The sequence below is a fragment of the Sinocyclocheilus rhinocerous genome, unplaced genomic scaffold (assembly GCF_001515625.1).
Source record: "Sinocyclocheilus rhinocerous isolate Xijiao unplaced genomic scaffold, SAMN03320098_v1.1 scaffold2560, whole genome shotgun sequence".
Taxonomy (NCBI): domain Eukaryota; kingdom Metazoa; phylum Chordata; class Actinopteri; order Cypriniformes; family Cyprinidae; genus Sinocyclocheilus; species Sinocyclocheilus rhinocerous.
This window is the reverse complement of record NW_015659005.1, coordinates 124,434-137,142: the sequence shown is the minus strand read 5'-3', so window position 1 is coordinate 137,142 and position 12,709 is coordinate 124,434. Positions and strand designations below refer to the sequence as shown.

Genomic DNA, 12,709 nt, shown 5'->3' with positions numbered 1-12,709 from the left:
GCTCAAAGAGGACATGTTATCTATGGAAACAAGTGTCAAAACGAATGTACTGGATTATGTCAGCAAGTTTCGCGAACGATTGCACCAGGCTTGTTCAGCGGCAAAAGAGGCGTTGATGAACGCACAAGTCACAATGAAGACTCACTTTGATCATAAATCTGTTTCGCGCGATTTTAAAGAAGGTGATCAAGTGCTGGTTTTATTGCCAATTGTCGGTTCTGCTTTTTCTGCACGTTTCTCGGGACCGTACGAAGTGCTGAAAAAATTGAGTAATACAGATTATGTAATTCGTACTCCTGATCGCCGAAAGAAATCTCGCGTGTGTCATGTGAATATGCTGAAGGCGTTTCATGTTCGAGAGCCATCGCTGGGAGATGTCGCGAAGGTTATGCAATCTGAAGTCACTAATTTACCGGTTACTGCATTGGTTTGTGATGCTACTCCTGATAGTGAAGATGACGGAGTAATTGTTAGACACACGCACCAACAGTGTGCTAGATTTAAAAACTCTAAGATTTTAGCTGACTTAAATTCTCACTTAACTCATTTGACTGAACTTCAGAGATGTGATATTAAAGAGTTGATTTGTTCTTTTCATTCACTTTTTCGCGATGTTCCTTCTTGTACCACTGTACTTAAACATGACATCGATGTCGGTAATGCTGTCCCAGTGAAACAGCATGCGTATCGAGTTAACGCTCTGAAACGCTCTGTGATGAAAACCGAGGTGGCGTATCTGCTTGAAAATGGGTTGGCGAGGCCGAGTGGTAGTCCGTGGAGTTCTCCATGTTTGCTTGTAACTAAGAGTGATGGATCCGCTAGATTCTGTACAGACTATCGAAAGATAAATGCATTGACTGTTCCTGACTGCTATCCGTTACCGCGCATGGAGGACTGCGTGGACACACTTGGGCCGGCAACGTTCGTCAGTAAACTGGATTTGTTAAAAGGCTACTGGCAAGTGCCTTTAACAGCCCACGCATCGGATATTTCTGCGTTCGTCACTCCAGACGATTTCATGCAATATTGCGTAATGGCATTTGGCATGCGCAACGCGCCGGCTACATTTCAAAGACTTATTAACCTCGTACTTGCAGGAGTTCCTAATTGTAATGCTTACTTGGATGACCTTGTAATCTATTCTACTGATTGGTCGGAACACGTTTCAACTCTTCATAAAGTGTTTACACGTCTCGAGAATGCTTCTTTAACGTTAAACCTTGCCAAATGTGACTTCGGTCAAGCTGCAATCACGTATTTGGGCAGAGAAGTGGGTCAAGGGCAAGTAAGACCTATAGAGGCGAAGGTAAGCGCTATCGCAGAATTTCCGGTTCCTGCTTCGCGAAAAGAACTGCGCAGATTCTTGGGGATGGCCGGTTATTACCGGGACTTTTGTCAGAATTTCTCTACCGTTGTTAGCCCATTGACGTCACTCATCAGTCCTTTGTGCAAATTTTTGTGGTCTAATGAATGTCAGAATGCTTTTGAGAATGCTAAGGCTTTATTATGTTTTAATTTGGGTGACACTCATGTTTTTGTTTCCTTTTCTTTCCTATGGTTAGACTTAATGTTAGACCAAATTACTTGTATCTTCTCTCAATACGCTCAGTAAAGTCTTTCTAAGGAACATTTCAGTATTTTCTTTTATCCGCACCACACCCAGTAACAGCTGTCCCACCTAAATGTTACGGTATCATCCCTTCTTAACATCAAGCACATGACAACCTCACTCTCTTCACACCCCGTTCACAGTCTGGTCATCCTTCCTCACTCCCACATTACCTCCCTGCACTGCTTGATTATCACAGGTGAGCCGGCACTGGGCGCGCAGCCGTATTCAGGCTGGTCGAGGGAGATTGAGCGTTGAAAGGTGTTTATAAGCGCATGCTGTCATGCTCTGCTACTAGCAGGGGTTAAAATGACAACAGTTGTAATGACTGTGCAAAATGGGATTATTGCAGTGTTGAGATTGTAACACACTGTGGTCCTAAACAATACAAATGCAGAAGGGGGTAGTGCATAGGTTGATATGGTAAGCGCTGTTGTTCAATGTGCACACTACGTTACATTGATCTGGCTTACTTTGTTGAGGTTTATGAAGGATGAAGAAGCCTGCAAATGCAACAGTTGTTTTTAGTAATGTTACCGTATTGAAAGTACTTACTGAAGGGCTTGCATAAAAAGCTGTTGAGTTTGTTTGAGGTTTGTAAATGCTATAACCGGTGTACAGTAGTTTAATTGGCAAGTGTGGCCTGGTTATGTAATGCTTATTAATTTCTAGTGGTTGGTTACTGTAAGGCTTTAAAAACAAATGGACAAGGAAGGGAGAGAGAGATTAACTGAGATGGAGGGAGATGCCCACATATTCAGAGTTGAGCAGAATCATCAGGAAAGAGGGATGGAGGGCAGGAGAGATAAAGAGAGAGAGAGAGAGGCAGCCTGTTCAAAGCAGTTCACGCCCTACTGACTCACTAACACCCCAGAGTGCCACATGACCACATGCATGGAGGCGTCAGAGCGCCTGGGGACAATGAAAGAGAAGGAAAGATGGAGTAGAGAGTTAGGGCAAGGAAAGAGTGAAGTTCAGTTTCCTTTGAATATATTAAAGTTAACAAGTCAGTGTGAAAACCAATAGGGAATCTAGCCAATCACTGTAAAAAATGGAACTGCGGTCCATATTACTTATTAAAGGTGTCCGTTAGCATTCCCATTCATCTCAAGAGCGACTGCCACACTGACCTCTTGATTTCAACACACTAAAACTGAAAACTGGAAAAAAAAAAAAAGAATTTCTAATTACTGCTTTAAAAAAAAAAAAAAAGGAAAATCAAAGTGGTGCTAGTTCATCGTACATTCAACCACAAGTTATCTATTTATTTGGCTTGGAAAATGTAGTTTAAATACTTAAAACTCAAAGTAGAAATGACAGAAATTACTATGGGAAATCAAATGCATGCTAAATGGCTAAGTATCTTCAAGCGGCTGAAGAATATGAATGTGTTTTTCGGCTTTATTTCAGCTCCTATAGCTGTATACTGTAAATGGTCAACTTTAGTTTTATGTGGCTTGAACCCTGGAGATCCTTTCTCAACTGCAGTGAGAGGCCACTCCACAGCTGTTGACATGATGTTGAAAACAGCTGGATGCCAGTTTCCCCACTCTGCCCATGAGCCATGTGTCGCTCTTTATCACCTGCCCAGGGTGCAGTGGCACCAGCACTCGGAGCGCTAGAGGGATTCTGACTGCCGCTCACTTCTAATATATATTTTTGTTACAAAAACTAGATTAATGAATAATTATTCATTTCTTTAATTTCAATGTCAGTGTAATGCAGGATATTTTCAATCATAATTTATTGATAACATTTACAGAGGATATTTTATTTTGAATGAACAAGGGTTAAGTGTATGTTCTTTCAGAAATTTAATCTTTAAACTTTTATCTTTTCTGGTCAGTATTTTTTTTTTTAAAGAAATTAATACATTTATTCAGCAAGATCACATAAACTTTGACATCCCAGACTCATTTACAATATATGTAAAAAGAAATATAGAAAATAAAAGGGAAAAATGATAAAAATAAATAAATAAATGCAGCCTTGAACATTAGAACCTTATTTCAACAATATTTTACTCACCCTACACTCTTAAAAATAAAGGTGCTTCACGGTGCCATAGAAGAACCTTTTTGTCTAAATGGTTCCATAAAGAACCTTTAACATCTGAAGAACCTTTCTGTTTCACAAAAGGTTCTTTGTGGCGAAAGAAGGTTCTTCAGATTATAAAAAGGTAAGCAAGAGATGGTTCTTTAAAGAACCTTTGACTGAATGGTTCTTTGTGGAACCAAAAATGGTTCTTCTATGGCATCGCTTGAAGAACCTTTTGAAGCACCTTTATTTTTAAGAGTGTAGACTTTTAGACTGTAAACTTTAAAATGTCCCTTAATGATGAAGCAATGAGATACTTATAAAAGTGTTGTTTTTTTTTTTTTTAAGTTTCAAAGCTCCAAAGGCACTGAATTGAAGGAGAGACCCAGGTAATAAAACAACTTAAGAACAGGTGACTTTCCTCTTAAAACTGAATTAAAACTTAATGGGTCTATGCAGTGACATTTGTGAGAGTTTAAAAGATGATAGTTCTTGGTTGATTAAAACCACAGGATGCTCTTGTCATTGACAATTTAAGAACAACCAGTACTCAATCATGAATCTGCCACGACGTCTCGGAAATAGAAACCGTTTCTAAATTAGAAATTGTGCGTGTCGCTGTCGCGGCTAGTTAGGACAAAAACTCTGATTAACATGGAAAAGATACCTTTTATCGCGTGTTGCAGCGTCGCAGCGCGTGTAGTTAGGACACGGTGTTAGACCTATCGGACTGCACCATCTAATGTTTCATGACAGAACTTTAGATTTCAACGACGTCTTAAATGAAGCAGCTAATATTTTTTTCCCGATTTTACAAACCTTCAGCTGCCATTGGCCATCAGCAATTGGCATCCTGCTTAAATAGTTTTTCTCTACTATTTTTTTTACAGTTTCTTTTTTTAAACAATTTACCATAAATATTTCAATAAATGTACAATGTTTGTTTTTAATTCTTGACTCAAATGTGGAATAACTGGGCAGTCATTCATAGCTCATAGTATTTTACAATCGCTACCTTACATAAATGTAAATAGTGTCTGCATTGCTGAGCTGATTGCCACAGCCTGCTGGTTTTTGTGTTTGTGAACTGGGTGAACAAGTTAAAATAACAGCTGTGTTGTAACTTGTTTAAATATACACAGGGCACATCAATCACTTTAACTGCAGCTGCGAGCGATGCTAACAGGAGGCAGTAGTCATTAGCTGAAGTATGAACATAGTGACTTATTGCAATTTCATTTTGTTCTGCTGAGAATTTGGACAATAATAGCCAATTAGTGTCGGGTCTTCCAGAGTCAGAAACTCTGTTCCTCATTTTACCAAGAAAGAGAAACTGATGAGACACACCACAGAGAAGCCATTCTGTGTGATCAACAACCATTAGTCCCTTTTCACACCATATGTGGAAGCGGTGAGTATTTATTTTGCCGTTAATATTAACAGTAATGGCTGTTATTGAATATTTAACTGTGCTCATTTTTTTCTCTTTTACATTTAGACTACCATCTAGTATAGAATTAGATATAATTTAATGCTCACTTAAATTTAATATGAAACTAATCATTTAAGCTCTTTAGCCAACATGCTGTCGATTATAATTTTGTAGCATTCAATACGATTTATTTTATTTTTATTTAGAAAAAATTGTACAATTTTAATACTGGTCATTTATCAGTTACCAGTTGTAAGAAAAAGTGATGAGGACGTTCAAGATCTCGATGAAGATGTTTATTGCAGCATAGCAGTGACAAAGTACATGTAGTACCTTGGGTTCAACGGAGTCGGAATGAACCCAGAATATCCTAAACTCAAACCTTTTATACAGTTACAGTTTACTACCCTTAATGTAAATGAAGTTGCTCCTGTTGTAACAGCTGTAGTCTGTATGTTAATTAAGTTCTGACACCCCTTTGTCTGAGGTGGTTCTCAGTGTCCCCCTCTCCCATTCCATTGGTCACCATTTGCTCAGGATGTGATCATCCCAAATGGTCTAGAAACAACATAACTGTTGACTTTCTTCTTCTCTATAATAATTAAGCCATTTTGGGAAATGAGCATGATCAAACATATATTGTGGAGTGGAATCTGGGTCGGGGCAGACTATAGATTCTTACACAGTCATAGCATGAAAATAACTATCAGCTCATCGATGGATACCTAGTTTGGATTTTGGGTACCGTTCTGTGTAAATGAATTACCATTGGGATGTAAAAGTGATTTACATATAAAATATGACATGTCTCGTTTATATAAAATTAATGACGATCAAGTCACCCACCTCCAGGAAACATTTAATAATTGATCCCCATTAAAAAATAAAAATACTTCATGTATTAACCTAGGAATTTAGTTGTTGTATTCCTTTTGTTTGAACAGCAGAAATGTCAATAGAAGGTTCTTGTACGACTGAGCTGAAGCAGAAGCAGATGAGGACCATTGAGAACTAACAGCGTTGTTTTTGAGACAGCAGAGGGTGGTGTAATGATACTAGCGCCTCAGGCAGACTGAGACCTTATCGATAGCCATTGATCGGAGATGGAGAAATGAGGCTGATTAGATTAACGACATAATTAGTATGAATAATGAGTTTCCCTTGAGGGAATTTGGACCTTCTGAGTCTTTCAACATGCAGGTCATGTTTCTTCTGAGACCCTGACAAAAGCTCACTTTTAGGTCTATGTATATTCTCACAGCTGGTCTCATCTAAGGGAGCATGTGTAAAATCACACAAAAGAGCACAATCTAGGTTCTCAACCTGACCGTTTGTATAAAGAGCTCTTTGATCTGTTCATCGTCTAGGCCAAAAGCAATATCTGCAGATAAACTCTGTATGGTCATTTTAACAGCAAGATGCTTTAAAGCATGGCAGTCTCTACTTGAATCCATGCACTGTTGCTGAAAATTCAACATTTCACTCTCAAAGTACATCCCCGAGGACAGAGAGAACAAAATGGAGAACGCAACAGAAATTGAAGGGGGCCGCAGGGTACCAGACAGAAGTCAAAAAACAAAGTTCACACTGCTGGAAAATAACCATACCTGTGCACCGGTCCGAGATTTGATTTGTCTGGAAATCACAGTGTGACTAAAGTTATTTTGCTTGTGGCTAGCAAAGGGCCAAAGTACAGATCAGGACTCAGACAGGAAGTCAAATCCCTGTAATAACAGACACCTTTGACACTGCCAAGGATTCCTAGAGCTCTTTTCTGGCTGTTATTGTCAACATTTTATCAAGTATATTATTGTTTATCGCCGAGACCTTGGCCGAGAGGCATCTCGCACGTTTATTTACTGTGTCAGCGGCGATATAGTGGGTGTGCGGGTCGAATATATTCGTGCGTATGTGTGAGAGAAAGAGAGCATGGTATGCTGTGCCAGTGCACATGTCTGTGCAGATAAATTCAGGGATTAGTGTGTTAGAGATGCACAGACTGACTGACAATCTCTCCTCCCTTCAGTGCCACTGTGAGACAACTGAGAACTCATTAACTCACTGCACTCACGGACCGAGAGAGAGAGTGAGAGAGTGAATTGAGACAGAAATGAACATGATGGCGTAGAAATAGAAAAAGCAAATATGGTGTATTAGCTGCAAGGCCGTGAGCGATCGAGGCAGAAAGAGTGAGGGAGGTTAGGCCAAAAACAGAAAAGGCTAACAGTGAACAGCAGAGGCTGGAGGAAGAGGAGGTGTGGAAGAGAAGGATGAAGAAAGGAGAGAGAGAGACAGAGAAAGTGGCTGTTGCCAGGGACAACAGCATAATAGAGAGCGATCCTCCTACACAACCTCTGCCTTATTTTACTCCTCCTCCACTGTGGCATGATTCTATCTCTCTCTCCGTTTACCTGCCTCAAGTCATGTCTGCCGTGGACCGTGTCAGAGTCAACAGTGCTTATTGACATCATTGTTAAAGGGACGGCTCATCCAGAATGGAACACTCTGACATTTACTCATCCGCATGTCATTCTAAACGTGATTTTAAATCTTTTATTAAACACAAAACACTTTAGGCGGGATGGTCGTTCTTCTCTTTTCCGTACATTGAATGTGAAAGGTGATAAGTCCGATGGTCAAGTTCCATAATGAAAAGAGAGAGAAAAAAAAAACAATACTATAAAAGTATTACAACAGAAGTTTTCAAACATTTAAGTGCATTGCAATTAAATAAAAATTAAATGAAATTTATGGCCTTTTTTGACCCACTTAATTAGAATATTTTCATCTGTAATATAATTATTCCTGTTTTCTTTGAAATATGATTAAAGTGTACTGCTGGATGTACTGATAAGCATTTATGGAAATCAAAATGTACTTTAAATGTAATTTCTATTGAAACCTGTATGTCATGCAGTTAAATATATTTGTAAACACATATGGATAATGCTGAAGTAATTTTAGATGTAATATTGAATAACACACTACAGAAAATTAGTATGTACCTTACGTATGTATAGTATGTGCTATAGTCTAAAAATCTGTCTAAAAAATAAGTTGGCTTTTTAAAGCGTTTGGAATGATTCTTAAAACTTGATAATTTAAAATGTAATTCAAAGTAAAAAAAAATTTAAAAGTGTACTTAAGTGTGTTAAGAAACATTCATGAAAGTCATATACACAATAAATTAAATGACTTTTCAGAGTCCTGAATCTCCTTGAATTTTTGTTGGTCTGGCTGCCACCCACTGTCCCTGTGGGCAACGACACGCTGATACATATCTAGCTGATACAAGGGGGCCGTGGTTTCCTCTTCCTCTAGAATGATTTTTATCATTATCAGTCTGTATGGGGAAGTCTGGAAACCATTTTTTGGAAAAGGGATTTATATTATGATGTTGTTTACAAAATCTTTTACCCTTTCACCCAGGGCTAAAATCAGAATAAAATAATGATTGATGATAATGATAATGAATGACAGAACATTACTCAAATAAAGGTAATGAACCTAAGAAATACTCCAATATTCACAAATACGTTTCTATCTTGCTTTCTTTTCTCATTCCACACCCACCTCCACCTGAATCTTTGCATCTCCTCTGTCTCTGCTCACGGTTGCCTGACTCACTGATTTGGGTGTGTGATTGATGGAAAGAGCTGCCCCATCATTTCTGTCTCTCCCACCTTCCCTCTCCAATACCAATACCAGAACTTTTGTTTGCTAAATTACTGCATCTACCAGGCAGGCGATGCACTGATCTCCCCAGGCTCATTCCAGCACACTTATCTTTCATTCTGTCTCTACAAAATACTTCAGTGCTCCTCTGTCTTTCAGCTCTCTCGCGTTTCTGGAATGAGTCTGGAGATTTGATTTGTAACTGCTGATGTTGATTGTATTACTTGGTTCTGTTTTGTACCATATTTTATTGTGTTTTAATGTCTAACACAGGAGTCTTCTTATGTTTTTATGTACCCCCTGATAGATATAGCATAAAGCATAGATTTTTATATGAAGCCTAAAATAATGTGTATAGTGCCATATTGATGTATTACTTTGTTATAACACTTATTTTGCAAAGCCATTGAAATAGTCATTATTGACGCACAGAGATATATACTTGTGCGTTACATTTTCATTTAGCTAAACAAAGTAGTTACCCAAAAATGAAAAATTCTGTGAAAATTGACTCATCTTCAGGCCATCCATTAGTTTATTTCTTCATGTAGTTTAGAATTACATAATTTACTCACCAGTGGTTCCTCTGCAGGGAATGGGTACCATCAAGTTCAAACAGATTAAACAACATCACAGTAATCCACAAGTAATCTACCTGACTACAGTCCATCAATGAATGTCTTGTGAAGTGAAAAGGCTGCATGTTTGTAATAAACAAATCCATCATTTAGATAGTTTAACTTTAAACCGTTGCTAATACATAATCCATAATGACGCTTCCTTCAGTGAAAAATTCCATCCCCTGTCGTCCTCTCACATCAAAATCCACCTACGTATTTGTTTACATCTGTTTTCTCTTGTAAATGGTGCTTGATCTGTTCATATGTCTCTCCTGATTCAAATGAGATTACTTTTTCATTGGAGAAAACAATATTACAGATAGAGGATTCGTATTTTAGCCAGAAGCCACAGTTTGAAGTTAAAAAAGTCTTACTGATGAACAGTGGCGGCTCGTGGGTTTTAAAATAGAAGAGGCACACTAATTGTATTAGTCTGGGATCCCTGCCGATTATTATTAGGGCCCGAGCACCGATGGTGTGAGGACCCTATTGGAATTGCTCCGTTTCTTATTATTCTTCTTCTTCTTCTTCTTCTTCTTCTTCTTCTCCAATTCGTGTGTTTTCCAGGTTCCCTTGTATCCATTAAAATCTCTCGATTGATGTACTCCTTGTCTCCTTCGTTCCTTGCTCCGCACTCCTCAGAGTCAGTGGCGGCTCTTGGGTTTTAAAATAGAGGAGGCACAGTAATTGTATTGGTCTGGGATCCCTGCCGATTATTCTTATTATTATTTGCTTAACCACTTTATAATGGCTTTTTGTCAGAAAACGTAAAGAAAACGACATACATACAGCAAGATAATATAATTTCACTTACCTGGCCTATCACTTGAAGCAAACATCCATCCCTTCATAAAAGTCTGTGTTAAAAGAGAGCTGCCTGTTGCGCCATTTAATTAAGCCTATACTGCTGTAGCCTATATCCAGTTTAGGCTGTTTACCCTAAATTTGTATATATACTGTTTGAATGACAGCTTGGTAAATCTGTTGGCAATCAAATATTCAATATCGCTACTCATCATAAGTACTTGGTACAAATACTAATAAAACTAGTATTAAAACTATAAAACTATAATGAGACATGAACTGAAATGAATTGTGAATTTTATTAACAGTAAATCATCCTCCTCCCATTTTCTCCTCAAAATTATTGGGAAGCTGTATCTCCCCTGCCTCCCCCGACGAGCCGCCACTGCTGATGAATTGGTTTATAACAAACGCACAGCATTTTGCTTCACAAGACATTAACTGATGGACTGGAGTTGTGCTTTTATCACCTGTTTGGACTGTCATTCTGACAGCACCCATTCACTGCAGAAGACTTATTGGTGAGCAAATTATGTAATGCTAAATTTCTCCATATCTGTTATGATGAAGAAACAAACTCATCTATATCTTGGATTGCCTGGGGGTGAGTATATATTATTTTTGGGTGACCTATTCCTTTAATACAACAGGGACTTCTTAATGTTAGCTTTGGATGAAGTTGACCCTCATTCATTTATTATTATTTAAATATTTTATTTTTATTTTTATCACAGCAATTTTTCATATAAAATGTATATGAAGTTTGTTTGAAAACAAAATAATAATAATAGTTGGCGATCCACTAACGCTTGGTCTAGTTCAAAGTATAAATGAAAGAGTGCTAAAAATCAAAAGTCTGTCTTTCCTCAGTTTCCCCTGTACTTTCATACTCCCTTCACTCTTTCATCACTCCTGCTTTGCCTCTCAGCAGTTCTGCTCCTTTCTTTCTTTCTTTCTTTCTTTCTTTCTTTCTTTCTATTTCCCCTCTCTATCTTTCCCTCTCTTTCTCTGATGTCTCTGCCTGATGCACTAAGTGACAGACTATGCCAAGTCTGCCACCTTATTTAGATTCAGGCTAATTAAGAAAGCCAAGTGGGTTTTGCAGCACCACAAACAACATTATTCAGAAAACAAACATTATTCTCTCCCTCTCCCATCATCTCTTATCTACAGCTCAGAGCTCATCGGTTCCCAGCCCCTGTTCCCTGCGACAAGTGGATTTCAACCAAGGCTTAAGCATCAGGAACGCTTACACTTGACGTCTGCAGACCTGGTACGGCGATCACACCTGATCCACTGCACAAGACGACGACACTGCCACAGACTCATCTTATCGATCATAAACTGCGTAGCGTCAAAGGAGGGAAAGCAGGTGAGGATTGGCATAGTCACACTATACATGTAGACGTGAAGCAGTTTTTGGCCCTTCCTTGTGTATTGATCGTCAACCTTGTTAAACAGTACATATGAAAAACGGTCTGTGTGCAAATTCCCCGCAAAAGCATTTGTTCCATCCGGTTGCAGTTCTCAACAAGCATCAGACCTGCCCCAAGCTGACAGGCACTGTGGTTTGTGTTTTTGTAAATGATGATGGACCTGTCATGTCTTTTCCTCTCTCTTATTCACACACATCGACACACACACTCAGCATGAAGAGAGATACCTGCCCTCTCTTGTTTTCAAATACAGTCACACAAGACAATGTATTTTCATTTAGCTCGGTCTGGGAAGTGTGCAGTGGTTTTTAAGGGTCCCATAAGATGATTTCCGCTCTCTTTAACACTAAAATGAAATGGTTAAATGGCCTTGCTTTGCTCCCTTGAAAAAGGTCCTGCTCACTCATGCTTACCACAGTCAGCTCAATGGCAGTGAGAGGCTTTAATGAGTCTGGACCACTGGAGCTCAGCTGTGACCCTCTTTACCCCCTCAGTCCTATAATGAAGACCATCGTTATAGCGCAAGTCCACAAATCACTCACTGTGCTTTCTCGTTTCCTTCATAACAAATACTTGCAGAAAAAATATAGTACGTGTAAATAGAGCCTGTTATAGGACTGAAGTCTACTACAAAAGTAGTTTCATTTCTGGCATGTTTTTATTTTTCCTAAGGATTTTTTAAAATAAACTTTGTTGATAAATGAACAATAAAACCATCAACACGATCTCGAGACAATTTTTGTTGTTGTTGTGGGGAAGGGTTAGAAGGAAGTTTTTTTTTTTAATATGCTTCATGGGCATGACAAATATTTTGTATTTTTGTATTGATTAAGAATTTGCAGCTTACCTTCATGCAATGAACATTGTGCAAAGAAATTAGAGAGTTATTGTAAAGGAAAGATAAAAATGGATAAAGTTAAAAGTGTAAAATAAATACTCAGGACACTACCAGTTATATGTTATACATTATTAACAGCATTATATTATATTATATTATATTATGTTATGTTATGTTATGTTATGTTATGTTATGTTATGTTATGTTATGTTATATTATTGTCAGGGTTATGGACCTTTTCTGTTCTGTTTTCCTCCC

General features: G+C 38.3%; 1 protein-coding gene across 1 annotated transcript in view; it reads left to right on the top strand.

The window, feature by feature from the left end:
- LOC107723206 (protein phosphatase 1 regulatory subunit 29-like) overlaps positions 1 to 12,709 on the top strand; it is a 94,932-nt gene that overhangs the window by 17,272 nt on the left and 64,951 nt on the right. Inside the window, exon 2 of the mRNA XM_016531762.1 lies at positions 11,351 to 11,549. The gene's annotated coding sequence lies outside the window, so the exon portion shown is untranslated. The remainder of the gene's footprint in view (positions 1 to 11,350; positions 11,550 to 12,709) is intronic.